The sequence below is a fragment of the Musca autumnalis genome, unplaced genomic scaffold (genome assembly GCF_047663935.1).
Source record: "Musca autumnalis isolate F117 unplaced genomic scaffold, ASM4766393v1 scaffold_1, whole genome shotgun sequence".
Lineage (NCBI taxonomy): Eukaryota > Metazoa > Arthropoda > Insecta > Diptera > Muscidae > Musca > Musca autumnalis.
The window spans coordinates 86915217-86942419 of record NW_027411644.1 but is presented as its reverse complement, the minus strand read 5'-3'; the positions used below and the strand labels follow the sequence as shown (position 1 = coordinate 86942419).

General features: G+C 33.8%; 1 long non-coding RNA gene across 1 annotated transcript in view; it reads left to right on the top strand.

Moving 5' to 3' along the window:
• LOC141390663 (uncharacterized) overlaps positions 1-14239 on the top strand; it is a 95675-nt gene extending 81436 nt beyond the window's left edge. The window contains exon 3 of the long non-coding RNA XR_012409436.1: positions 14205-14239. This is a non-coding gene — a long non-coding RNA (uncharacterized lncRNA). The remainder of the gene's footprint in view (positions 1-14204) is intronic.
• The last annotated feature ends 12964 nt before the right edge of the window (positions 14240-27203 follow it).

Here is a 27203-nt window from a genome sequence, read left to right as displayed (position 1 = left end):
TTTCTTGTTTACCTTAATTCAATATTTGTTGCCAATATTTTTGTTATTGTAAATTTTGTTGTTGTTTGTTTGTTTTTTGTAACAACCACCAGCCAATATTAGCCATAAGCCTTACAATACACCACCAGCATTTAGTCCCCCATTGAGAAATGGCTTATTGGCTGGCCATTGTTTTTCTTACCTGCTGCACTCAGTCAGTCAGTCGGTGTCAGTCGGTGGGTGCAATGCTATGGCCCCACTTTCAGCAAGTCAATGCAACTCTTTTGCAATATGTCTGCATTTAAGCATGTTAGGGGCACCCACGCTAGCCATCAGCACCATTTTCATTTATTGACCCTCAATACAATGTGGCCAATTGAAATGGTTTTCGGTACGGTAGGCCAATTTGTAACTATGGCTTTATTGGTTTCATGGTTGGTTACAGTTTTGGCCATAGGTTTTTGTTGTTGTTGTTGTTGTTGTTTTGTTTCATGGTATGGAAATAATTCCGAATAATTGAAACGCCCTCTATTAGTTAAATCTATTGTTGTTGATGTTGTTGCTTTTTGATTGGTGCTAATACACCGTGATATGGATTTTTCATTTGTGATAAAAATGAAGAGTGTTAGATGAGAAGCAGACAAAGTGTTCTTCAAAAAGCAGAATGGGGGGTATCTCGTGAGAAGACCAAGGTGTTTTCTATGAAATGATCAAGGGGTCTTCTGTGAGAGGATCAAGGGGTCTTCCATGAAAAGACCAATTTGTCTTATAAGAGTATTCTTAGTTGTACTAAGAATATTTTTCTAATAATCGTGAAGTTTTTAGCGAACCTGTTTTCAATAATCGTGGATTTTTTAAGAAACATTTTTCTAATAATCGTGGACTCTTAAGAAATATTTGTTATACCCTCAGCATTTATGCTAACGAGGGTATTTACACTTTCATACGGGCAAAATGTGCCTCATCAAAATAATGGTTTTAGACCCCAAGTATGTTTGGACGAAATGTGTTTCAGACAATTTGGAGTCGATTGAGCAATGTCCGTCCGTCTGTCTGTCTGTCTGGCTGAAGCGCACGATAACTCTCGAACGGATCAATCGATCGATTCAAAATTTGGCTTTCGTAATATTTTGTCCAAACTTAGTTTAAGTTCGAAGATGGGTTATATCGGTCCACTCCTTCCGGTACCTCCCCACAAAAGTTCGAAAATGTTCGGAAAATTTGTACGTACGATAATTCTTGAAGGCAGTAACCGATTGGGTTCATACTTGGCACATCGTGAAATTTCTACCAGACTTAGATGAGGTTCCAATATGGACTCAATCGGTGCACTCTTTCGTGTACCTCCCACACAAAATTTGGGATAAGTTCAGTTTAGGACCTGCTCTCGAATCGCTTTGATTTTTGTTTTAGAAACTTGTATTCACTGCCCCCCATACGACGGTTCAAGTTTCATCAGGGGCACACACTTGGTGGTTGGAGCGCAAGATAACTCTCGAACGGATCTGCCGATTCGGTCCAAAATTTGGCCTTAGTAATATTTTGTCCAAACATAGTTTAAGTTCGATGATAAGCCATATCGGTCCATTCCTTCAGGTACCTCCCCCACAAAAGTTCAAAAATGTTCGGAAAAATTGTTCGTACGGAAACTTTTGAAGGGAGTGGCCGAATTGGTCCATACTTTACACATCTTAATATATCTACCAGATATAGATCAGGTTCAAATATGGACTATATTTGTCCACTCCATCCGGTACCTCCCACACAAAATTTCGGATAAGTTCACTTGAAGACCTGCAATCGAATCACTTTGATTTTTGTTGAAGCAACTTGCATTCGCTGCCTCAGTTACGATGGTAAAATTTTTCTCAGGGGCAAGTCAATACTTCTTGAGCAAACAGCCCGAAGGGTGTAAAATCCCCCATGGCACCATATGTAATGGCTGGAGATCCACTTCCATAATGGTCAATGTCGATCCATTCCTTTCAGTATCTCCTCCGCAAAACTTTTGATCTTTAATCCTAATCAACATTTTTGTCGGTTCATACATCCAAAATTGTTAAAACCCCCTAAATACATACGTTTTTGGGGAAAAATTTGTTTTAATATACACAGGCTGAGGGTATATATCTGTCAGCAAAGCTGACTGATACGTTTTTACTTGTTTAATAATCATTTATCTTTTAAGCAATATTTTTCTAATCGTGGGCTAAATATGTTTTATTATTTCTAATAATCGTGGATTTTTTAAGCAATATTGTTCTAATAATCGTGGATTTCTTAAGGAATATTTTTCTAATAATCGTGGATTTTTGAGGAATATTTTTTCAATAATCGTAGATTTTTAAGTAATATTTTTTTTAATTGTCGTGGATTTTTTAAGTAATATTTGTCCAATAATCGTGGATTTTTTAAGCAATATTTGTCTAATACTTATTTACTTAGCTGGCCCATTACAGAACATTTGTTCCATAAGCCGAACTAAGAAAATATCTCCAACTCTCTCAGTTTAGTGCTTCGCTTTCTGGAATACCGCGCCTTGTCATCTCTTCATCCACTTGTTTGCGTCATCTATTCTTAGGCCTCCCATTCTGCGTGCACCGCCATGCGGCCCGGATTTATACGCATTTTTAGCGGGTTCATCATCGCTCATTCTTATGATATGGCCTAGCCAACGCAATCGTAGCATCTCAATACGTTTATCTATACGACGTCGATATTCACCGTCAACGCAGATTGGGCCATAGATCTTCCGAAGAATTTTTCTCTCAAACACACCAAGCACCGCTTTGTCTGCTTTCGCAAATACCCATGCTTCTGAACCATACATCAGCATGGGTAGCATCAGTGTTTTCTAAAGGGTTGTTTTTGTTTGACGTGATGTGGCCTTATTCCTAAACTGCTTACTCTGCCAGAAGTAGCATCTGTTGGCCAACACTATTCTTCTACGTATTTCACAACTGATGTTGTTGGTTGTGTTTGCGGCGGTGCCGAGGTAGACGAAGTCTTTTACTACCTCAAAGTCTTTTACAACTTCCACAGTTGGTCCGAGCTCAATGGACGCATTGCGCGTCGACACCATTAACTTTGTCTTCTTACCGTTTATCGCCAGACCCACTTTAGCAGATTCTCCTTCGACCTTTATAAAGGTATCAGTTACTTCGTTTACTGATCTTCCCATGATGTCTATATCATCAGCATAAGCAAGTAACATGTGACAATTGGTGTAGATTGTGCCACTTCTTTTGACGTTTGCCTCTCGTATAACCTTTTCCAGCAGGATTTTGAAGAGATCACACGAAAGGCTGTCTACTTCTCTGAAACCACTTTTGGTATTTAACTCTTCTATTTTAACTGAGGACTTGGTGTCAGTTAAAGTCATTTTACAAAGCCGGATGAGCTTTGTGGGGATACCAAATTCAGACATGGCTTGGAATACCTTTGAACGCAGCGGGCTGTCGAAGGCTGCTTTATAATCGACAAAAAGGTGGTAGGTGTCGATCTGCATCTCTTGGGCCTTCTCCAGGATTTGCCGCAGGGTAAATATCTGGTCAATGATGGACTTGCCAGGTCTAAAGCCGCATTGGTATGGTCCAGTTATCTCGTTGACCATAGACTTTAGTCGTTCGCACAATATCCCTGACACGATCTTGTAGGCAATAGGGAGTAGACTTATGCCCCTATAGGTAGAGCATACGGTCTTATCTCCCTTCTTATGGACTGGGCACAGGATACTCAGGTTCCAATCGTCGGGTACTCGTTCTTCCAGCCAAATGGTGCTAACTAGCTGATGAATACACCTTAACAGCGTGTCGCCTCCGGTTTTATACAGCTCGGCTGGTAAGCCATCGGCTCCTGCTGCTTTATTATTCTTCAGCCGGTTGATTGCTGTTTTTACCTCATCTTGGCCGGGCGGTATACATTCAATACTATCTTCTGGGATTGGATCTGTGGTAGCTTCACCATCTTCGCTGCTATCGGATACCAACAGTTTGGAGAAATGTTCTTTCCATATCCTGAGCACACTATCTGTATCAGTTACCAAATCACCTTGCTGGTCTCTACAGGAGGAAGTGCCTGTACCAAAGCCTTCAGTTTGATGTTTCACTCTTTGGTAGAACTTTCGGACTTCATTCTGTCTTTCCATTTCTCTCTTTTTCCTGCGGAAAAGACGTTTCTCCTCTCTCCTTTTCTCCCTGTATCTCTCTCGCGTGCTACGCGTTGCTACGGATTGTAAAGTAGCCCTATATGCCGCATTTTTCTCTTTGGTAGCAGCACGACACTCCTGGTCATACCATGGATTCCTTGGTGGAGGTCTCTGGTATCCAAATATGGATTTTGCGGCTGTTTGCATGGAGTGGGCAATATTTTGCCGGGACGAGTAGTGCTTTCATTAACCAATTGGGCTAATTGAGTGGAATATGCTGTGGCTATATGTTGTGTTTGCTGCTTACCGATGTCCAAATTCCGCGTTGTATCTGTTCGTGCTTTATTTGCAACGTTTAGACGGATACGTACCTTTGCTGCAACAAGGTAGTGGTCCGAATCTATGCTTGCTCCTCGGAACGATCGTGCATCCAACACGCTCGAAGAATGTCTTCCGTCTATTACAACATGATCAATTGGATTATTTGTTCTTTGATCTGGAGACAGCCAGATGCCCTTATGAATATCGAGATGCTTAAATGTGGTACTGCTAACTACAATGTTTTTTGCAGCTGCCAGGTCTATCAGCCTCATACCATTGTCAGATATTTCACTGTGGAGACTGCATTTTCCGACTGTTGGGCCAAAGATATTCTCCTTTCCAATTTTGGCATTAAAATCGCCTAGAATCATTTTAATGTCATGCGCAGGGCAACGGTCATAAGTTTCTTCTAAGCGCTCGTAAAATATATCTTTGGTCTGTTCGTCCTTGTCTTCAGTGGGAGCATGAGCGCAAATAAAGCTGATGTTGAAGAATTTAGCTTTTAATCGAATTGTAGCAAGTTTTTCATTCACTGGGGTGAAGCTGGAGACCAGATGTTTTAACCTCCGACCAACTACAAATCCGCAACCAAACTCATGCTTTGTGTCATGGCAGCTATAATACAGTGCGTCACCTTTAGGTGTTGTTGCGACGCCTTTCCAATCCATCGTATTTCCTGTATGGCAGTAATGTCGGCCTTGTACTTTTCATGTACATCTGCCAATGCGTAAACTGCACCTTCTCTATAAAGTGTGCGAACATTCCAGGTGCAGGTTCGCAGATCATGGTCATTAAAACGTTTGCGGGGTTCGTCAACTTTAGGGGGGTTTATTTTTCTTTTCTTTCGTTTTTTCATAGTAGGCTGCTTTTTCTAGGGGAGGGTTAATAACCCGACGCCCAAACCAAAGTTTTTAACGTTCTTATGGGTGAACGGGTGCCACCGTGGTGCAATGGTATGCACACCCGCCTTGCACTCATAAGGACGTGGGTTCGATTCTTGGCCAGGCAACATCAAAACACTTTTCAATGATGGAAAAATACCCCTCAGTAATGTTGGCGACATTTCCTGAGTATTTCAGTCATTTAAAACTTCTCTACAAAAGTGGTGTCTTAGACACACAGTTCGGACTCGGCGATAAACTGTAGGTCCCATATCATTGAGCTAATATGAATCGGGGTGATATGAGATATGAGAGAAGTCTCCCTTGTCCCTTATTGGATGTTTGTGGAACAATTATATTATATATGGGTGAACGCGCGGCACATATTATCTCACTACCTTTAACGGGTGTTAAAGGCAGCTCCCCAGGTGACACCACGGGGAGGTCAGTGTCCACTTGAGATGAAAGCGGAACCAAGATAAATCCTGGGCTTTACCATGTTAAAGTCGTGGATTTTTTAAGTAATATTTATTTGTCTTATAATCGTGAATTTTTAAGTCATATTTATTTGTCTAATAATCGAGGATTTTTTTAAGCAATATTTTTTTAAGTGAACAGCAACCCTTCACCCCATAAAAACCCCTTAAATATGGAAATGTGTGTCACAACTTTTTATGATGTGTTAATAACCCGGTTCTTCTCTTTGCGTACCCACAATTTACAACTTGAACACTTCAACATTGCATGCAATGGCCATGCCAACACTTTCTCAGCGACATTTATTTTCCTCCTCCATATGCAATGTATTCCCGTAATGCGGGTGTGAAAAATGTTGCCGTAAATAAACAGAAACAAAAAACAGACACACACACAGCGATTACGACACATTTAACACGACACGTGATAATTGCCAGTTGAAGTCATTGCTTTGTTGGTCGGTTAGTTGCTCTCGCTTGCCGGCCATTTGGCTTTGCCGCTTGGATTGGATAGTTGGCTAGATTTCATGTGAAAATTTGTGACCACAAAAGTAATGTCTCCAATACCCAAAGCTCTTTTAGTGGGAACGGCGTAACACATAACGACAAAAAGAAGATTTATTATTCTCCCGCAAACATATCCATAAATGAATGAATGAAGATGGCCAACGAAATTAAAGGGGAAGTGAAACCAATATTGGTAGAGAGGAAATATGAGTGTGTAAAATTCACGAACTTATGAAATTGATAGGAATTGAGAAAGATGTCCGAGAACAAATATAAATCAATGGGGTTCCGCTACTTTACAAATTTAAACTTTTAGCTATTGAGTACGAGTTTTGACTTGGATAAAGAATATAAAATTCAGCTCAATACATCTTGTTTTGTTTGGTTTACTTTTGACTCACATCCACATCCTTTATGCTGTTGCAAATTGCAACAACTTCCACTCAACAAGTTCCCTAATTAAGGAGTTTACTTTAATTACAGATCACTTTTGAGAGATTGGGGAAGTTGAATAAACTTTTTACAGAGTTTTTAATTTGTGTTTATGTGTGCGTGCACTCCATTAAATGCAGCACTTTGATTAATAATCATCCAGCCTACCTTATCACTTATCTGTCTGTCCGCCTATCTTACTGCTGCCTGTTTCACTTTCAATTTGGTAATTTTCCATCATTGCTAACCACTTTTGTCAGCAGTGGAATTCTTTGCAGGCACAACAACAATGGCCATTACCTCTAGAATATTTAGTGGCTGGTGGTGACAAAACCAGTTTTGTTTTGCAACAAACCCAACAACATCAGCAGATGCTGCTTCTGCTCCAGTTTTACAGATGCAATTCAAAACTTTTTGCATGCCGATATGACAATGAAATACAAAAAGTCAGTCAGGCTGACATTGGAACTCTAGCTTCCAGTAGACTTATTCATGGTGGTTTGCGGGCGGAGGGGTAGGACAGACGAATAACCTTTTAATGTAGTTTTTGAGGTTTTTTATATAGTTTTTTTACATACATTTTGATTCGATTTCGATTTTGTAAATCTGTTCTCAAGAAGGCTAGAAAGTATGAGGTTTTTTATTCTAAAGTTTACACAAGCAAATGTTAAGTGGTGTCATAGGTGTTTATAAGCTGACAAGTTTTTTATAACGTTGTCGGAAATCGAAATAAATTCTAGAACATAATTGCATGCATAATTAAGGAAATTGCTTCCTAATTGTAATTGTTGTTATTTTGAAATTTGTCTAACAAATGCAAATTAGTTTTTTTGCAGTTTATTTCCGCTTAATTTAATACATATGAGGGCTGTAAAGAAGTAAAAAATGCACAAATGGGAATTTTTAAAGAATATTATTTTACAAACGTGGATTTAAACGCAAATATTTTTCCACAAACTTTTATTTTTTAAACAAATTTGTTTTTCACAGAATATTTTTTAACACGAACGTGGATTTTTTAAAGAATATTTTTCATACAAACGTGGATTTTTGAAAGAATATTTTTCGCTAAAACGTGAATTTTTTAATTAATATTTTTAACACAAACGTGGATTTTTTAAGGAATATTTTTCACGCAAACGTGAATTTGTTATAGAATATTTTCCACACAAACGGGGAGTTTTTAAAGAATATTCTTCACAAACTTGGAGTTTTTAGAAAATTTTCTTCCACAAACGTGGATTTTTTAAAAATATTTATTTCACAAACGTGGACTTCTAAAAAAATATTTTTTCCACAAACGTGGATATTGTAAACAAATATTGTTTCCACAAACGTGGATATTGTAAACAAATATTGTTTCCACGAACGATGAATTTAAAAAAAAATAATTTTTCCACAAACGTAGATTTTTTTAAAAAATATTTTTCCACCAACGTGGATTTTTTAACATTTTTTTCACAAACTTGGATTTTTTAAACATTTTTTTCACAAACGCGGAGTTTTTTTAAAACGCGGAGTTTTTTTAATAAAAATATATTTTCCAAACACGTGGATTGAATAACCCAGCAAAATGTTCGATGCCAAAGATGTCATTCAATCATGGGTGAAAGTGATCTGGCATGTCATCTTTTTAGCATCTTCATCGATGAATTTTATATGAGCGTGGACCCCAATAGATGCTATTCATTTTTGGATCCAAAGCATGTCATTTACACCAATGCTTTGACATGTCATTTTCACCAACCCTTTACAAACGTGGTTTTTTTCAAAATATTTTTTCCACAAGCTTGGATTTTTTTAAAATATTTTTCCCACAGACGTGGATTTTTTAAAAAATATTTTTTACAAATTCACATAACGGTAAATTTTTTAAACAATATTTTTTCACACAAACCTGATTTTTATAGAATATTTTTAAAGAATATTTGTTTTTTAAAGAATATTTTTTCCACAAACGTGGATTTTTTAAAGAATATTTTTTCCACAAACGTGGATTTTTTAAAGAATATTTTTTCCACAAACGTGGATTTTTTAAAGAATATTTTTTCCACAAACGTGGATTTTTTAAAGAATATTTTTTCCACAAACGTGGATTTTTTAAAGAATATTTTTTCCACAAACGTGGATTTTTTAAAGAATATTTTTTCCACAAACGTGGATTTTTTAAAGAAAAAATAAAAAATATTTTCTAAAAAAATCCTCGTTTATTGAAGAAATATTTTTTAAAAATCCACGTTTATTGAAGAACTATTTTCTAAAATATCCAAGTTAATTGAAAAAATATTTTCCGAAAAATCCACGTTTATTGAAAAAATATTTTCTAAAAAATCCACGTTTATTGAAAAAATATTTCCTAAAAAATCCACTTTTATTGAAAAAATATATTCTAAAAAATCCACGTACATTGAATAAATATTTAAAAAAAAATCTACGTTGATTGAAAAGTTGTTTCCAAAAACATTAACGTTTATTGAAAAAATATTTTCCAAAAAATCCACGTTTATTGAAAAAATATTTCCTAAAAAATCCACGCATATTGAAAAAATATTTTCAAAAAAATCCACGTTGATTGAAAAATTGTCTCCAAAAAAATTAACGTTTATTGAAATAATTTTTTTCTAAAAATCCAAGTTTATTGAAAAAATATTTCTTACTATTTGTATGTAAGTCAAGCTTAATCTCATATTTGTTGCTTTCAATTTTAAAAACAACAAGTTTTAAGTGGGATGTAGTTAAAATTGATTACTTTTGTGGATGACAGAGAAGACTAGTTTCGTCCAACGCCACTTGGACTCATCAGTTCTCTTAGTTGTTTGTATTGAAACAAAGAACCCCTCCCAATTTTATGACGACTCGAGCTCAAGAATAAGTGTGACTGATGAATTCGTTTAAATGCGAATTCAACCGAAACAGCTAAAAACTCTCGTTGCCGCACATGGCAGAGAATGCACATAACTATTTTGATAGTTGTCGAAAAATATCAACAACCAATCGTCCACGGTGCTTTGTGTCTATTTTTATATTCACTTTGGCAGTTTTGTTGAGATGTGTGTTTTACTTACTATCTGTATGTAAGCATAATCTCATATTGTTGTTGTTATTTTTTTGATAAAAAACCACGTTTATTGAAAAAAATTTTTCTAAAAAGTCCACGTTTATTGAAAAAATATTTTCTAAAAAATCCACGTTTATTGATAAAAATATTATCTAAAAAATCCACGTTTATTGAAAAAATATTTTCTAAAAAATCCACGTTTATTGATAAATATATTATCTAAAAAAATCCACGTTTATTGAAAAAATATTATATAAAAAAAACACTTTTTAAAAAAAAAAATATTTGCTAACAAATCCACGTTTATTGAAAAAATATTTGCTAAAAATCCACGTTTATTGAAAAATATTCTCTAAAAAATCAACGTTTATTGAAAACGTATTTTCTACAAAATCCTCGTTTATTGAAAAAAATATTTGCTAAAAGATCCACGTTTATTGAAATAATATTTTCTAAAAAATCTGCGTTTATTGAAAAAATATTTTCTAAAAAATAAACGTTTTTTGAATTTTTCTTTTTCTAAAAAAATCCACTTTATTGCAAAAATATTTTCTAAAAAATCCAAGTTTCTTAAAATAATCTTTTCCAAAAAATTCTTGTTTTTTGAAAAAATATTTTTTAAAAAATCATGGACTTGCCCACAAAAAAATTGAAAGCGTTGTAATCAGAATCACATGGCCCACGTTCAATGAGGATTTAAACAATCCTCGAACAACTTTTCTTAAGTGAAATTTTGGACTTTTGGGAGGAGGTACCCAAAGACCAGCCAGGCAGACGGACTAACAGAACTCATTTGACTGCGAATTTACTGAAATGGATTTCGTCAAACGAGGCACATTTTTGATCGTATTAAAGCGTATATCGTAAGCCTAAATGCTGAAGGTATAAAACTGTTTCTATTGCAAAAATGATTTGTTGTTTTTTTTTTCTCGCCTCTACGAACAATTAATTTTACGCCTACATTGTTAACCTTCAATCTATCCGACATTAAAGCACAAAAATATCACACAATTTTATGACAACTCATTTTTTTAGTAGTATTTTTATACCGACTCAAAACAATTAAAGATTCATTATTGTTGACATAGTACGAAATAAAAGAGTCCACCTTAATTCAGCCGCTTATCCATTCGGCATTGAATGAATCTCTTAAAGCAGAGAAACAGAAGATTATCTTGGGATTTTGTTCGTTTTGTTTTTTCTTCGTTTCTTTCTGCTATTGCAAAATTGTAATGTAAATGCTTGTGCGGTTTATCATCAAATCTTGGATACTGAAAATAAATCCGATAGCAACATCATCCGGCTAAGCGAGCGCACACACACACACAGATGTAATGTTTGTGTTATAAGCGGGTACAACGTTCAGCCCAGAGATTTGAATGGTCAAAGTATAATTTCTACGGTAAACATAATCAATTTTTATTTGTTAAACTATTGTTAACTAATAGTAAAAGTAAACTTGGCTATAAAAACAGCAACAACAAAATAAAATCTATACAAATGCCAATGCTTTAGTTCCCTTCTCTTCCTATCAACCCAACTAACTAATGACCTAGCTGGTTAGATGTATGTATGTATGTACATATGTGACACTAGCAAATCACAACAATAATAATATACGCATAAACTATTGAGGGAGATTGGGATCAGTGGGAATTTTAGAAACAAATTATTCGAAGGTCTTTTAGGCCAAGATTATACCAGATCTAATATTTCACATTTAAATAAAAAATGCGAGACTCTGATAAAAAAAATCCACCGTTATTGGTGTTGGTTGTTTGAAAATGTTTCTTAAAAAATCCACTTTTATTGGTGTTGGTTGTTTGAAAAATATTCTTAAAAAATCCATGTTTATTGGTGTTTGGTGTTTGAAAAATATTCTTAAAAAATCCAAGTTTATTCGTGTTTGGTTGTTTGAAAAATATTCCTCAAAAATTCACTTTTATTGTTGTTTGGTTATTTGAAAATTATTCTTGAAAAATCCAAGTTTATATGTGTGTTGTTTGTTTGAAAAATATTCTTACGAAATCCGCGTTTATTGTTGTTTGGTTGTTTGAAAAATATTCTTAAAAACTCCACGTTTATTGGTGTTTAGTTGTCTGAAAAATATTCTTCAAAAATTCAAGATTATTGTTGTTTGGTTATTTGAAAAATATTCTTGAAAAATCCACGTATATTGTGGTTTGGTTGTTGGAAAAATATTCTTAAAAAATCCAGGTTTATGGTGTTTGGTTATTTGAAAAATATTTTTAACAAATCCAAGTTTATTCGTGTTTGGTTGTTTGAAAAATATTCTTAGAAATCCACGTTTATTTTTGTTTGGTTGTTTGAAAAATATTCTTAAAAAAACCACGTTTATTGGTGTTTGGTTGTTTGACAAATAATCCTAAAAAATCCACATTTACTGGTTTTTGGTTGCTTGAAAAATATTCTTTCAAAATCCACGTTTATTGATTTTTTGTTGTTTGAAAAATATTTTTAAAAAAATCCACGTTTATTGGTCTTCGGTTGCTTGAAAAATATTCTTTAAAAATCCACGTTTATTGGTCTTTGGTTGCTTGAAAAATATTTTTTTTTTAAATCGACGTTTGTGAAAACGATATTTAAAAAAAAAACTGCGTTTGTGGAAAAAATATTTTTTTTAAATCGTCGATATTATTAAAAAAATCGACGTTTGTGATTTTTTTAAATCGAATTTTGTGAATTTTTTCAATCATAATTAATGAATTGTTTAGAAAACTCCACGTTTGTGAAAAAAATATTTTTAAAAAAACTCCGTGTTTCAGAAAAAATATATTTTAAAAAACTCCTCGTTTGTGGAAAAAAATATTTTTTAAAACTAAATTCATGTTTGTGGGAAAAATATATTTTAAAAAACTCTTCGTTTGTGGAAAAATATTTTTTAAAACTAAATTCACGTTTGTGGAAAAAATATTTCTAACACATCCACGTTTGTGGAAAAAATATTTTTTTAAAATATATATTTTAAAAAATCCACGTTTGTGGAAAAAATATTTTTTAAAAAGCTCCGCTTTTCTGAAAAAAATATTTTTAAAAATATATATTTTAAAAAACTCCACGTGTGTGAAAATAAATTTTTTAAAAAACTACGCGTTTCTGAAAGTATTTAAAAAAAAAACACGTTTGTGGAAATAAAAATTTTTTAAAAAAATCATGTTTGTGAAAGAAATATTCTATAAAAAACTTACGTTTGTGGAAAAAATATTTTTTTAAATGATCGCTTGTGCAAAAAGTATTTTTTTAAATCCAATTTTGTGGAAAATATATTTTAAAAAAATCCAAGTTTGTTGAAAAAATATTTTCAAAAAAATCCACATTTGTAGAAAAAATATTTTTTAAAAAAGTTTGTGGTTTGTGGAAATAATATTTTTAAGAAATCAACGTTTGTGGAAAAATTATTTTTAAAAAATCCAAGTTTGTGGAAAATATATTTTTATAAAAATCCACGTTTGTTGAAAGAATATTTTCAAAAAAATCCACATTTGTAGAAAAAATATTTTTTAAAAAAGTACTTTCTTTGAAAAAATATTTTTTAAAAAAGTACTTTCTTTGAAAAAATATTTTTTAAAAAATCCCAGTTTGTGGAAATGGTATTTTTAAAAAATCAACGTTTATGGAAAAATTATTTTTAAAAAATCAACGTTTATGGAAAAATTATTTTTAAAAAAATCAACGTTTGTGGAAAAATTATTTTTTAAAAAAACCACGCTTGTGTCTATAATATTCGTTAAAAAATCCACGTTAGTGTAAAAATATATTCTTTAAAAAATCCACGTTGTGGAAAAATATATTCTTTAAAAAATCCACGTTTGTGGAAAAAATATTATTTAAAAATTCGATTTAAGGAAAAATATACTAAAATGTTCTTAAAAAATCAACGCTTAGGGAAAAAATATTCTTTTAAAATCCTCGTTTATGGAAAAAATATTCTTTAAAAAATCCACGCTTATAGAAAAATGAATCTCTATTGAAAATACATTTCTTAAAAAGTCAACATTCTTTAAAGAAATATTCTTTAAAAATCCACTTTGTTTGAATAAATATTCTTTAAAAAAAATCTACATTGTTTGTTTTTTTTTAATTCCATGTTGTTTGAAAAAATATTCTTTAAAAAAATATTTCTAAAAAATCCACTTTGTTGGAAAAAATATTCTTTAAAAATTCCAGATTGTTTAAAAAAATAATCTTTAAAAAATCGACTTGGATTGAAAAAAATATTTTTCAATATACATGGATTTTAACATATTTTTGAAATTTGTTTAAGAAAATTACCCCTCTGGACTCTATTAGAAGTCATACGGGAGTGGGATCTGATTTATTTATTAATGAACCTCATTCAGTCCATTTACTTACAAGTTTTTTTTTTTTTATTTTCAGGTTAGTACTGCAAGAGAAGTCCACAAATTAAATCGTAAGTGTATTTTAATGACCTATGACGTATGTTCTGCTCTTCTCTTTGGTCTTTAATACAAAATCGTAAAACATATTCCTTTAAAAAAATTTATATATGAAATGAAAGTCAAATTAACGGTAGTTAAAACGTAAATGGTCATCATAAAATGTACAAAAACAACAGCAACAAATACCCAAAAAAAGACGTTTAAATGAAAATGAAAATTTTCTGTTCACGTTCATGGATTTTGAAAGCAAGAACCATTAATGTAGGTAGGCAATGCGCTGCAGTAAACAAGTATGTACGTCGCTGCTACTGTGGCACACAAAGAAGACGAAGTATTCCCAGACAGAAAAAAAAGAATGTTTGTAGTTTATGCCTACCAGACAAACAGACAGACAGTCAACCAACCGAGCCGCCATTCACCGACTTAAAACCAAAACAAAAGTCAATGAATATTCACTGAATGGGCAGGTGTATGATGGCCAACAAACAGTAAGTGAGGCAAGGGAAGCCCAAGAGAGAGAGAGGCTATGCAACAGGGCTGCTGGCTATCCATTACCAGTTGTTACGAAGAAAACGTCTTTCAATTAAATAAGACAAAATTTTTCTCCACCATTTACCTTAAATAACTTGGCTAAGAAGACATTGAGAGATATTTCAAAAACTATTTATGCATTCATTTAGTACTGCTGTGAGCCACTCACTCATTCATTCTGCCACTGTTTTGGACAGTTTTTTTCGGAACTTTTTTCCGCTGGCGGTGTTAATAAACATTTAAAGTTTCTTTGGGATTTGTTGTTTGACAGTTACGACGTTTACCTGTCTTAGTAGAATGTTTTAGTTTTAGTTGTTGTTGTTTGTCTTTTTAATTTCATGGCTCAAAATGAAACAACAACAATAGTAAACATTTTATAAACAAATTATTAGCTCTTAAAGTTTATAATTAACCTAATTTTCACACCTTGTTCCAGCAGCAGTAGCAGCAGCAGTGGCAAATTGCTACGCGCAAAGTTAGTTCCATTACAAAACTTAGCGTTTTGTGTCATTGCTTTTGTTGTTGTCGAGAATTATGATGATTATTTTCTGGCTGCTGCTTGTTTTTTTATTAGTTCCAATTTAAAAGGCAAACCTCGTTAAAAGAAAACCTTGTTAAGTGTTAAATGACTTCGATAATGATTAGCACATCGGATGAATCGGATGTTTAAATGCCATCAAAAAATCAAGTAGTTTGTTTTTATTATTTTTGAAACTTTTTTTGCCCAGTGTTTAGATTGCGGGGCAAGTGTTAAGATTAACCTTGAAATTTTTACAAAAAATATGGTTGTAAGTGTTTGTCTGTAAAACTACTAAGCATTTTGTGGTGGAGTGGAGATGAAGGTAGCAATACTGTAGGTCATGCTCTTTCAAAGTGTGGGCCTGGTCTCATACCAATGAGCTAAACATATATAATCGGACTAACCAGTCTCTTCAAAGGTGTTCTAAGGTATAGTGACGGTAGATATCATCACTTTTAAATTATCTTAAGATCGAAAATGAAGTGTAGTGAAAAAACTAATTTATTTCTTTTTCAAATCTTGACCTAAGGATAGTTCGGACATAATATCATTTTTTCGTCCCTTTCCCTCTTTATGTTTTATTTTCTGCCTTGTATATATAAATCTCAAAACGGCAGAAAATATTTGCCTTACATTTCATGGCGTCTGAAAATATATCCATCACCACGGCTCATAACATTTCGGTGTTGCCAACAAACCAATTACCATTAACGCTCATAAAATAAACGCATTTTGATTTTCGATGTTACTGACACTTGAGATTTTCTTTTTCTTTACTGAGGATATTGTATGTTGGTTGTTGTTGTTACTACTGTTCCAAGCAATAAAAATCCCTATAAAAGGTCATAACAATGGACCGAAATGGTCCTTCAAAGCCAATGTACGTAAGTTGGATGGACAAATGACTTGTGGACAAAAGTGAAGTGTAGTGAATGGCAACAAAAGAAAACAAAATCTCATCATTTCTGATAGAACAAAAGAAACCAAAACAGAGAGAGAGCAAACGAAAGGGAATCAAACAAAAGTGAAGAAAATAAGATAAGCATGAATGAAAGTTTGCACAGAAAAAGTTTTTTTCGAATTTCCAGAATAAACAAAAGAATGGGAGTGTAAAAGGGCGAATTTAACGAATTTTATGTGACCTAACTCAAGGCCTATAGAGAAGATGACATTCGAAGTCATCTACCAATGAGCAGATGACATTTGCAATCACCTACTATAGAGAAAGATGATATTCGGAGTCACCTACCGTGGAATAGATGTCGTTCGGCGTCATTTACCGTTGTGTAGGTGACGCTCTGATGACATTCGGAGTCATCTACTGCATTCGGTGCCATTTACTATGCATTGATATTCGGAGTCATCCACTACAGAGTAGATGACGCTCGGATTCATCTACTATGGAGTAGATGGCCTTCGGAGTCACCTACCGTAGTGTGGATGTTATTTAGAGCCATTTACAGTAGAGTAGATGGCATTTGGATTCATTTACTACCGAATAGATGATATTCGGAGTCATCTACTATCGAGTAGATGACATTCGGAGTCATTTACTATAGAACAGATGGCGTTCAGAGTCATCTACTATGGAGTAGATGATGTTTAAAATCATCTACTATATGACATATGATGTTCGGAGTCATCTACTATAGAACAGATGACCTTTGGAGTCATCTACTATGTAGTAGATGACGTTAAGAGTCATCTACTATGGAACTGATGACGTTCGGAGTCATCTACTATGGAACTGATGACGTTCGGAGTCATCTACTATGGAACTGATGACGTTCGGAGTCATCTACTATGAAGTAGATGACGTTAGGAGTCATCTACCATAGAGTAAGTGACGTTCTGAGTCATCTACCATAGAGTAGATGACGTTCGGAGTCATCTACCATATAGTAGATGACGTTCAGCGTCATCTACTAGTCATCTGCTATGAAGTAGATGACGTTGGGAGTTATATACTATAGAACAGATGACGTTCGGAGTCATCCACTATCTAGTAGATGACGTTAAGCGTCATCTACTATAGAACAGATGGCGTTCGGAGTCATCTACTATGGAGTAGATGATGTTTAGAATCATCTGCTTTAGAACAGATGACTTTCGGAGTCATCTACTATGGCGTAGATTATGTTTAGAATCATCGACTATATAACATATGACGTTCGGAGTCATCTGCTATAGCGTAGATGAAGTTGTAGTCATCTACTATAGAGTAGATGACGTTCGGAGTCATCTACCATAGAGTAGATGACGTTCGGAGTCATCTACCATAGAGTAGATGACGTTCGGAGTCATCTACCATAGAGTAGATGACGTTCGGGGTCATCTACCATAGAGTAGATGACGTTCGGAGTCATCTACCATAGAGTAGATGACGTTCGGAGTCATCTACCATAGAGTAGATGGCGTTCGGAGTCATCTACCATAGAGTAAATGACGTTCGGAGTCATCTACCATAGAGTAGATGGCGTTCGGAGTCATCTACCTAAAGTATATGACGTCCGGAGTTATCTACCTTAGAGTATATGACGTTCGGAGTCATCTACCACAGAGTAGATGACGTTCGGAGCCATCTACTATAGCTTATATGACGTTCAAAGTCCTCTACTATAGTGTAGATGACGTTCGGATTCATCTACTATAGAGTAGATGACGTTCAGAGCCATCTAACATAGAGTAGATGACATTCGGGTTCATCTACAATAGAGTAGATGACATTTGAAGTCATAGACAATAGAGTAGATGACATTCGGAATCATCTACTAGAGAACAGTTGACATTCGGAATCTATATAACAGAGTAGCTGGCATTCGGAGCCATCTTCTATATTATAGATGACATTCGGGGTCATTCACTATAGAGTAGATGACGTTCGGAGTTATCTACTATAGAGTAGATGACGTTCGGAGTCATCTACTATAGAGTAGATGACGTTCGGAGTCATCTACTGTAGGGTAGATGACGTTCGGAGTCATCTGCTATAGAGTAGACGACGTTCGGTGTCATCTACTATAGAGTAGACGACGTTCGGAGTCATCTACTATAGAGTAGACGACGTTGGGAGTCATCTACTATAGAACAGATGACGTTCGGAGTCATCCACTATGTAGTAGATGATGTTCAGAGTCATCTACTATAGAACAGATGGCGTTCGGAGTCATCTACTATAGAGTAGATGACGTTCGGAGAAATCTACCATAGAGTAGATGACGTTCGGAGTCATCTACCATAGAGTAAATGACGTTTTGACTCATCTACTATAGAATAGAATAGATGGGTGCCACCGTGGTGCAATGGTATGCACACCCGCCTTGCACGCTAAAGGTCGTGGGTTCGATTCCCCGGCCAGTCAACATCGAACACTTTTCAACGGTGGCAAAATACCCCTCAGTAATGTTGGCGACATTTTCTGAGTATTTCAGCTTTGTACAACTTCTCTACAAGTGGTGTCTTAGACACGCCGTTCGGACTCGGCGATAAACAGTAGGTCCCATATCATTGAGCTAATATGAATCGGGGTGCACTCTTTGATGTGAGAGAAGTCTCCCCTGTCCCGCCTGGGATGTTTGTGGAACAATTACAATTACTATAGAATAGATGCCGTTCGGAGCCATCTTCCGTAGAGTATATGACTTTAGGAGTTATCTTCCATAGAGTATATGACTTTCGGAGAGTAGATGACGTTCGGAGTTATATACCATAGAGTATATGACGTTCGGAGTCATCTGCTACAGAGTAGATGACGTTCGGAGTTATCTACCATAGAGTATATGACGTTCGGAGTCATCTGCTACAGAGTAGACGACGTTCGGTGTCATCTACTATAGGGTAGATGACGTTCGGAGTCATCTGCTATAGAGTAGACGACGTTCGGTGTCATCTACTATAGAGTAGACGACGTTCGGAGTCATCTACCATAGAGTAAATGACGTTTTGACTCATATTCTATAGAATAGATGCCGTTCGGAGCCATCTTCCGTAGAGTATATGACGTTCGGAGTTATCTTCCATAGAGTATATGACTTTCGGAGAGTAGATGACGTTCGGAGTTATCTACCATAGAGTATATGACGTTCGGTGTCATCTACCATAGAGTATATGACGTCCGGAGTTATCTACCATAGAGTAAATGACGTTTTGACTCATCTACTATAGAATAGATGACTTTCGGAGTCATCTACTATAGAGTTAATGACGTTTCGAATCATCTACTATAGAATAGATGACGTTCGGAGTCATCTACTGTAGAGTATATGACGTTCGGAGTCGTCTACCATAGAGTATATGACGTTCGGAGTCATCTACCATAGAGTATATGACGTTCGGAGTCATCTACCATAGAGTATATCGTCACCATAAATGCCGGAAGACGTAACCCACAAAAATAAAACTTTACAGGAGAAGCAAAAAACGTTATAAAATGAAAACGGGTTTATAAAATATCGAAAATTTTTAGTATCGTGTTTTAACACAGGAAAGAAATATATTTTTGGAAAAAAATTAAATTTTTTTCCAGAATGTTAGAAGCTGTGTGGGTTAGGTCTTTTGGTATTGTATTTTTTTGAAATGCCAAACGACGTAACCCACAATTTATTGAGTATACATTTGAAGAAAGTAGTATAAATGAAAAATTATTATTAAATTAGAATTATTTTATTGGCCTACGCGGCTAAGCGAACTTTAAACTAGCAATCTGACGGTGTTGGGTTCAATTCCCAGTCTTGACGTTAATATTTCAATGGACCACAATTAGGTGAACTGTCTATTCCAACCATCACTATAATTACTTATAATTTCAATTGTATTAGACGATATTAAATCTGGAATATTATATTTATTGTTGTATTTAAGTCAATTTATGGACAAAATATAGTTCATATAAATTAAGTGATCTGTAACAGTTTAAATGTAACTTTTAATTGTCATAAGGAATGTTGTCATAAAAGTAATGACAATCACTTGGAATTAAGCATTTTAAGTCTTGCAGGTGTTGAAATTTCTTTTTTGAAACTTTTAGCCTGTGTGTGTACATCTGAGGAGAATCCACAGCCTCAAAATTTCAGGAACTTCTCTATGGTAGAATCTGGCAGTCGTATTTGATATCAGTTTTAAAAAAGATTATACTGCTAGGATCAAAAGCCAATGCTCGCAGTGACTGTAGGATCTCCTGTCTTTCTGTATAAGTAAACCAATACAGAAAATTTGCGTTTTTCTCTGGACCTATTTGATAACTACAATCAGTTGATCTCTATTAAACCATGGGTTGGTTGACAAGACCATCTTTTGCAAACTTACAGCCTAATTGTATCCGTCTTTAAAGATTACATATTTTTACTAGAACGACGTGAATTTTGAGCATTTACACGTTTTCGTATCAATGCCTCAAATTTTGAATATCTCCGTTCGTTCTTTCTCTTGGAAAAATGAACAATATCGAGACGAGCATTGCCTTCCTAATAAATACTTCCTTTTGTCCGGTTAACATACTGTTTTCCATATGTGCGTTTTAGATGTTTATTTAAAACAGGGCATAGGTCTTCTGTCATCATCTTCAATTATTTCAATTATGGATTTTTTCTGTAAGACCAGCAAAACCCGTCTAAAGTCAATGTTATTGCTTAAAAAATTAACTAAAAGAATGGTCTTTGTGATTTTTGAAAAAAGCTACCATTCATGAGATATCGTCACCTAAGAGTCAAATTACTCATATGGAGAAATAAGCCGAGGTATTTCCATGTGATAGGTATTTCCATAAGCTTTCATACGTTACCCATTTTGTAGTACCCGGTTCAATAGAACCGGGTCTAACCCGGTTTTGAACCTGGACTTTCGGGTCAAATAACCGGTTAACCGGATCCGCCCCCGTGGATATTATACATTAACTCAATAAGCCCTCCCTCTGGCATTAAATTGCTGCAAAAATCAATGAATACATTGTTTATACTGCTGTTTAGTTTTGAAATAATGTGGGTTACGCCTTTTGTGTTCTATGAAAATTATAGTATGCTGTTACGTCTATTGGCATTTCTTGAATAGGATCGTTAGTTTTAAACGTAGAAGCTTGAAATTTTGCCAGAGCATGTATTTTAGCTTAATATATCAGATTCCATCAAAAAACGAATTTTGATTTCCATGTCGGTTACGTCTTCCGGCATTTATGGTGACGATATGACGTTCGGAGTCATCTACCATGTAGTAGATGACGTTCGGAGCCGCCTACCATAGAGTAGATGACGTTCGGAGTCATCTACCTTCGGGTATATGACGTTCGGAGGAATCTACCATGGAGTAGATGACGTTCGGAGTCATCTACTATAGAGTAAATGACGTTCGGAGTCATCTACTGTAGAGTAGATGACGTTCGGAGTCATCTACTGTAGAGTAAATGACGTTCGTAGTCATCTACCATAGAGAAGATGACGTTCGGAGTGGTCTACTATAGAGTAGATGACGTTCGGGGTCATTTACTATAGAACAGATGACGTTCGGAGTCATCTACTATAGAGTAGATGACTTTTGGAGTCATATACTAAAGAGTAGATGACGTTCGGAGTCATCTACTATAGAGTGGATGACGTTCGGAGTCATCTACTATAGAGTGGATGACGTTCGGAGTCATCTGCTATAGAGTAGATGACGTTCGGAGTCATCTGCTATAGAGTAGATGACGTTCGGAGTCATCTGCTATAGAGTAGATGACGTTCGGTGTCATCTGCTATAGAGTAGATGACGTTCGGAGTCATCTACTATAGCGTAGATGACGTTCGGAGTCATCTACTATAGAGTAGATGACGTTCGGAGTCATCTACTATAGAGTAGATGACGTTCGGAGTCATCTACTATACAGTAGATGACGTTTGGAGTCATCTACCATAGAGTAGATGATAATCGGTGTCATCTTCTAAAGAGTAGATGACGTTCTGAGTCATCTACCATAGACAAGATTAAGTTCGAGGATGTCTACTATAGAGTAGATACTTCCTAGGCCTCATCACGTGTTTCCAGTAACCTAATTTACATTAACAAGGCTCAATCTCAACTTGAGTCCTTTTTCTACCCTCGCCCCCTGTTCACTCGCACTTTCGACCACTACTTGTTGTTTGGATATTGTTGGCTATTCCAGTTCTCAGACCTACAAATATTAACTTAAGGCAAAGTGTCCTGTAACACTCTTAAAAATCACTCTATTAACACTCATATGCAAATACAAATACATATGTATGTATGTGCGTATGCATATAATATTTTGTTTGTACTGGTTGCTGTTGTTGCCTTGCCGTTTGCTTTGTTGTTGTTGCTGCTGCTTATTTACACCACACATACACTTAGCCATTCATCTTTAATAGACCATAAGTGTCAGCCATTGTTGTTGGTGTTGTTCTTCGTGTTCTCATTGTAATTCTTATTATTCTTTTCATTTTGCATTGAAGTGTGTCAGTATGTGTGTGGGTCTTTGGTTTATCTTTATATATAAAACTCAATTGTCGTTTGTTGGTAATTGAATCAGTTGAAAACGGCTGGAGCGATTTGGATAATTTTTTGTGGAAATGTTAGTCATAGTCCAGTTTAGGTTTTTATGCAAAGAAAAATTGGCCACGCCCACTTTTCCGCCCACTTTTATAAATATGTTATATCTACGAAACTACTCAACAGATTTTCCTGAAATTTTCAGGGAACGTAGAGTGATGGCCCCCTGTTGAAATAGGCTACACATTTGGTTGAATTTCGCATCGGGCAGGGTACCTCCCCTATGCCCTATTTTTGTAAAAATGCAATATTTGCAACAATTACAAATGTATCGCTTTGAAAATTAATTTCCGAGTCAATGGCGATTGTGTTTCCGACCTTACGTGCTTATTTGGGGCATTAAGACTGGACAACGCCCACTTTTTTAAATATGTTATATCTACGAAACTACTGAATCGATTTTCCTGAAACTTTCAGCGAATGTACAGGGTTGGTCCCCGATAAAAATATATACCCTACTTTTTTAAAAATTTTATATTTACAATAAGTACGAATGTATCTATTTCGGAAGACCTTACCCACTTTTTTAGGATCCAATGACTTGACCACACCCACTTTTTAAAATATGTTACATCTACAAAACTACTGAACCGATTTTCCTGAAAATGTCAGGGAATGTACGGGCATATTTTCTTGAATTTTGAAGGGGGCATATTTGAAAAAAAAGCGCCTTACCTTTATGAATAAAAATCAAATGCTGTCATAACCCAACTTAGGTTTTTTGGAAAGAAAAGTTTACCACGCCCCCCGAAAACAGGTTACATATTTTATTGAATTCCAGAGGGAGCGGGGTACCTCCCTATGCGATATTTTTAAAAAACGTTATATTTGCGAAAATTATGCATGTATCGGATTAAACATTTACGGATTAATCTACAATCTAGGTACTTCTTTAGGGCCTACAGGTCCGACCACGCCTGTTTTTATTAATATGTCATAACTCCAATACTACTGAAGGGATTTCCATAAAATTTGCGACAAAAGCTCAATGTTTGCCGTTGTTATATATATATTATGAATTTCGGAAGAGGTGGGGTACCTTCCCCATGCCTTTTTGTTAAACGCTATATATAAGCCAAATAAATGTATGATTATATCGGTTTCAGCATACATTTTGGTAGGCAATGAAGTTGTGTGCACCCTAGGTACATATTTGGAGCCAAGATACCGGACTAGGCCTACTTTTTTTAATATGTTATATCTTGAAAACTGATGAACACGCCCACTCTTTTCAAAACATTATTTTTCCAAAACTACTGAACCTAATTTCAGAAAATGTTCAGGAATGTCCCGTGGTCCAAAATGTTATATATTTGTAGACGAATTTCGGGGCCTATTATTTTATAATCGCTATATTTGCTAAACTTATGAGTGCATCGGGTTGCAAATTAGTTTTCGAGACAACGGTGTTTGCGCCCCCCAATCAAGAAAAACTATATATTTACAAATTTACTTGAATGGTGAGGTCCATCAGCCATGAAAAGTCTCAATAAGCGGAAGAATTCGATTTAACCACTTTTTAACCTTTAAAATTAGATCGATTTAGGATAAAGACAGGGACATGGACGATAAAAAATCCTAAAAAGCATAAATTGGCGAAAAAATCCGACAAAGTCCGTAACAATAGACAATAGACCGAAGAAGTGAGGTAGAAAATACCTATTTTTGAATTTTCAAGCATAAAGTCGATAAAAAGGTGTCATTAAAACTCATTACGACGGGCCAGCAACGCGGACCGGGGTCTGCTAGTTTGTTTATATATCTACGTAAATATTGTTGTTTCTTGGTTATTTCGACAATGTTTTCTTTCTTTACCAAAGTTTTTATGGTCATAGACGTTACAATGACGTTTTATTTTTGGTTGTGCCGATGCTGACAACCTACATTAGCTAAGGTAAAATAAATTTCTTGTGAGCCAAACATGGAATGCAGAGGTCAATAGAAATAAAATAATTGTAAAATATTTTTTTAAATCCACGATTGTTGATGATCCTTGAAAATATTCTTTAAATTCCAATTTATTTGAAGATCGTTGAAAAACATTTAAAAAAATCCACGCTCTTTGAAGATCGTTGAAAAATATTTACACAAAAAATCCACGGTTTCTAAGAATCCTTGAAAAATATTTTTAAAAAATCCACGATTATTGAATAAATATTTTTAAAAAATCGACGATTATTGAGAACATTTTTATTAAATAAACAATATTTAAGAAAAATTACAATTACTGAAAACATATTTTTAAAAAATCATTTTTATTGAATTTTTTTAACCCAAAAGTAGGGTCCGCGAGTTCGTTACTCCCGTATCCTCTTTAGAGAGTACACTTGCGGGTTCTTGCTGTTCTTGAAAAAAGAACTACCTGATCGTCTATAAGAAGACCTACCTTGTCTTCCGTAACTACACATACCTGGTCTAGGAGACCTTCTGGTCTACCGACTGGTAGAAAGAAGACTTTTATTCTTCTACGAGAAACGCTGTTTTTTAGAAGACCTTCTTATCTTCTATGAGGAGCAGTAGGACTTCTAATAGAAAACCTACTGGTAATCTATGAGAAAACCTATTGGTGTTCTATATGAAGGACCACTTATTTTCTATGAGTTGACCTACTGGTATTCTATTACAGGACATCTATATAAGAAGACTTGCCTGGTCTTCTCTAAGATGACGTATATGGAAAATTGAAAAATATTTTTTTAAAAAATCCACGTTGATTAAAAAATAATTTTTTAAAAAATCCACGTTGATTAAAAAATCCACGTGGCTTATAAATCTATTTTTAAAAAAATTCACTTTGAAAAAAATATTGTTTTAAAAATCAACGTTCAATGAAAAGTATTTTTTAAAAAATCCACGTTGCTTGAAAAAATAATGATTATTTAAAAATATTTTTTAAAAAAATCCACTAATATTGAAAATTATTTGTTAAAAAATTCACGATTATTGAAAAATATTCCTTAAAAAATCCACCATTATTGAAAAATATTTTTAAAAAAATCCACGATTATTGAAAAATATTTTTTTAAAGCAATCCACGATTATTGAAAAAATTTTGCAAAAATCCACGATTATTGAAAAATATTTTTTAAAAAATCGACGAATATTGAGAAATATTTTTTTAAAAAATTCACGATTATTGAAAAATATTTTTTTTAAAATTCCAAGATTATTGAAAAATATTTGTTGAAAATCCACGTTGATTAAAAAAATATTTTTTTTAAAAATTCCAAGATTATTGAAAAATATTTTTTGAAAATCTGATTAAAAAACTATTTTTTAAAAAAATCCACGATTATTGAAAAATAAGTTTTAAAAATCCACGTTGATTAAAGCAATATTATTTTAAAAAATCTAGTTGATTGAAAACTGTTTTTTCTAAATACAAGATGGCAAATATATACATATATATTAAAAATCCACATTGATGGCAAAAATATATATTAAAAATCCACATTGATGGCAAAAATATATATTAAAAATCCACATTGATGGCAAAAATATATATTAAAAATCCACGTTGATGGCAAAAATATATATTAAAAAATCCATGTTGCTTAAAAATAGTTTTTAAAAAATTCACGTTGCATAAAATTTTTTTAAAATATCCACGTTGCTTGAAAGAATATTTTTTAAAAAATCCACGATTATTGAAAAATATTTTTTTTAATCCACGATTATGGAAAAATATTTTTTAAAAAATCCACGATTATTGAAAAATATTTTTTTTAAACCACGATTATGGAAAAATATTTTTTAAAAAATCCACGATTATTGAAAAATATTTTTTTTAATCCACGATTATGGAAAAATATTTTTTAAAAAATCCACGAACATTGAAAAATATTTTTTAATATCCCAAATATTGAAAAATATTTTTTAAAAAATCCACGATTATTGAAAAATGTTTTTTAAAAAATCTACGATAATTGAAAAATATTTTTTAAAAAATCTACGATTATAGAAAAATATTTTTTTAAAAATCTACGATCATTGAAAAATATTTTTTAAAAAGCCACGAAAGTTGAAAAATATATTTTTAAAATCCCGAATTTAAAAAATATTTTTTAAAAAATCGATGAATATTGAAAAATATATTTTTAAAAAATCCATGAATATTGAAAAATATATTTTTAAAATCCCGAATATAAAAAAATATTTTTTAAAAAATCCACGAATATTGAAAAATAAATTTAAAAAATTCACGTTGATTAAAACTATATTTTTTTAAAAAATCCAGTTGATTGAAAACTGTTTTTTCTAAATCCAAGACGATTGAAAATTATTTTTTAAAAATCCACGTTGATTGAAAAATAAATATTAAAAAATCCATGACGATTGAAAAATATTTTTTTAAAAAAATCCACGTTGATTGAAAACTGTTTTTTTTTCTGAAT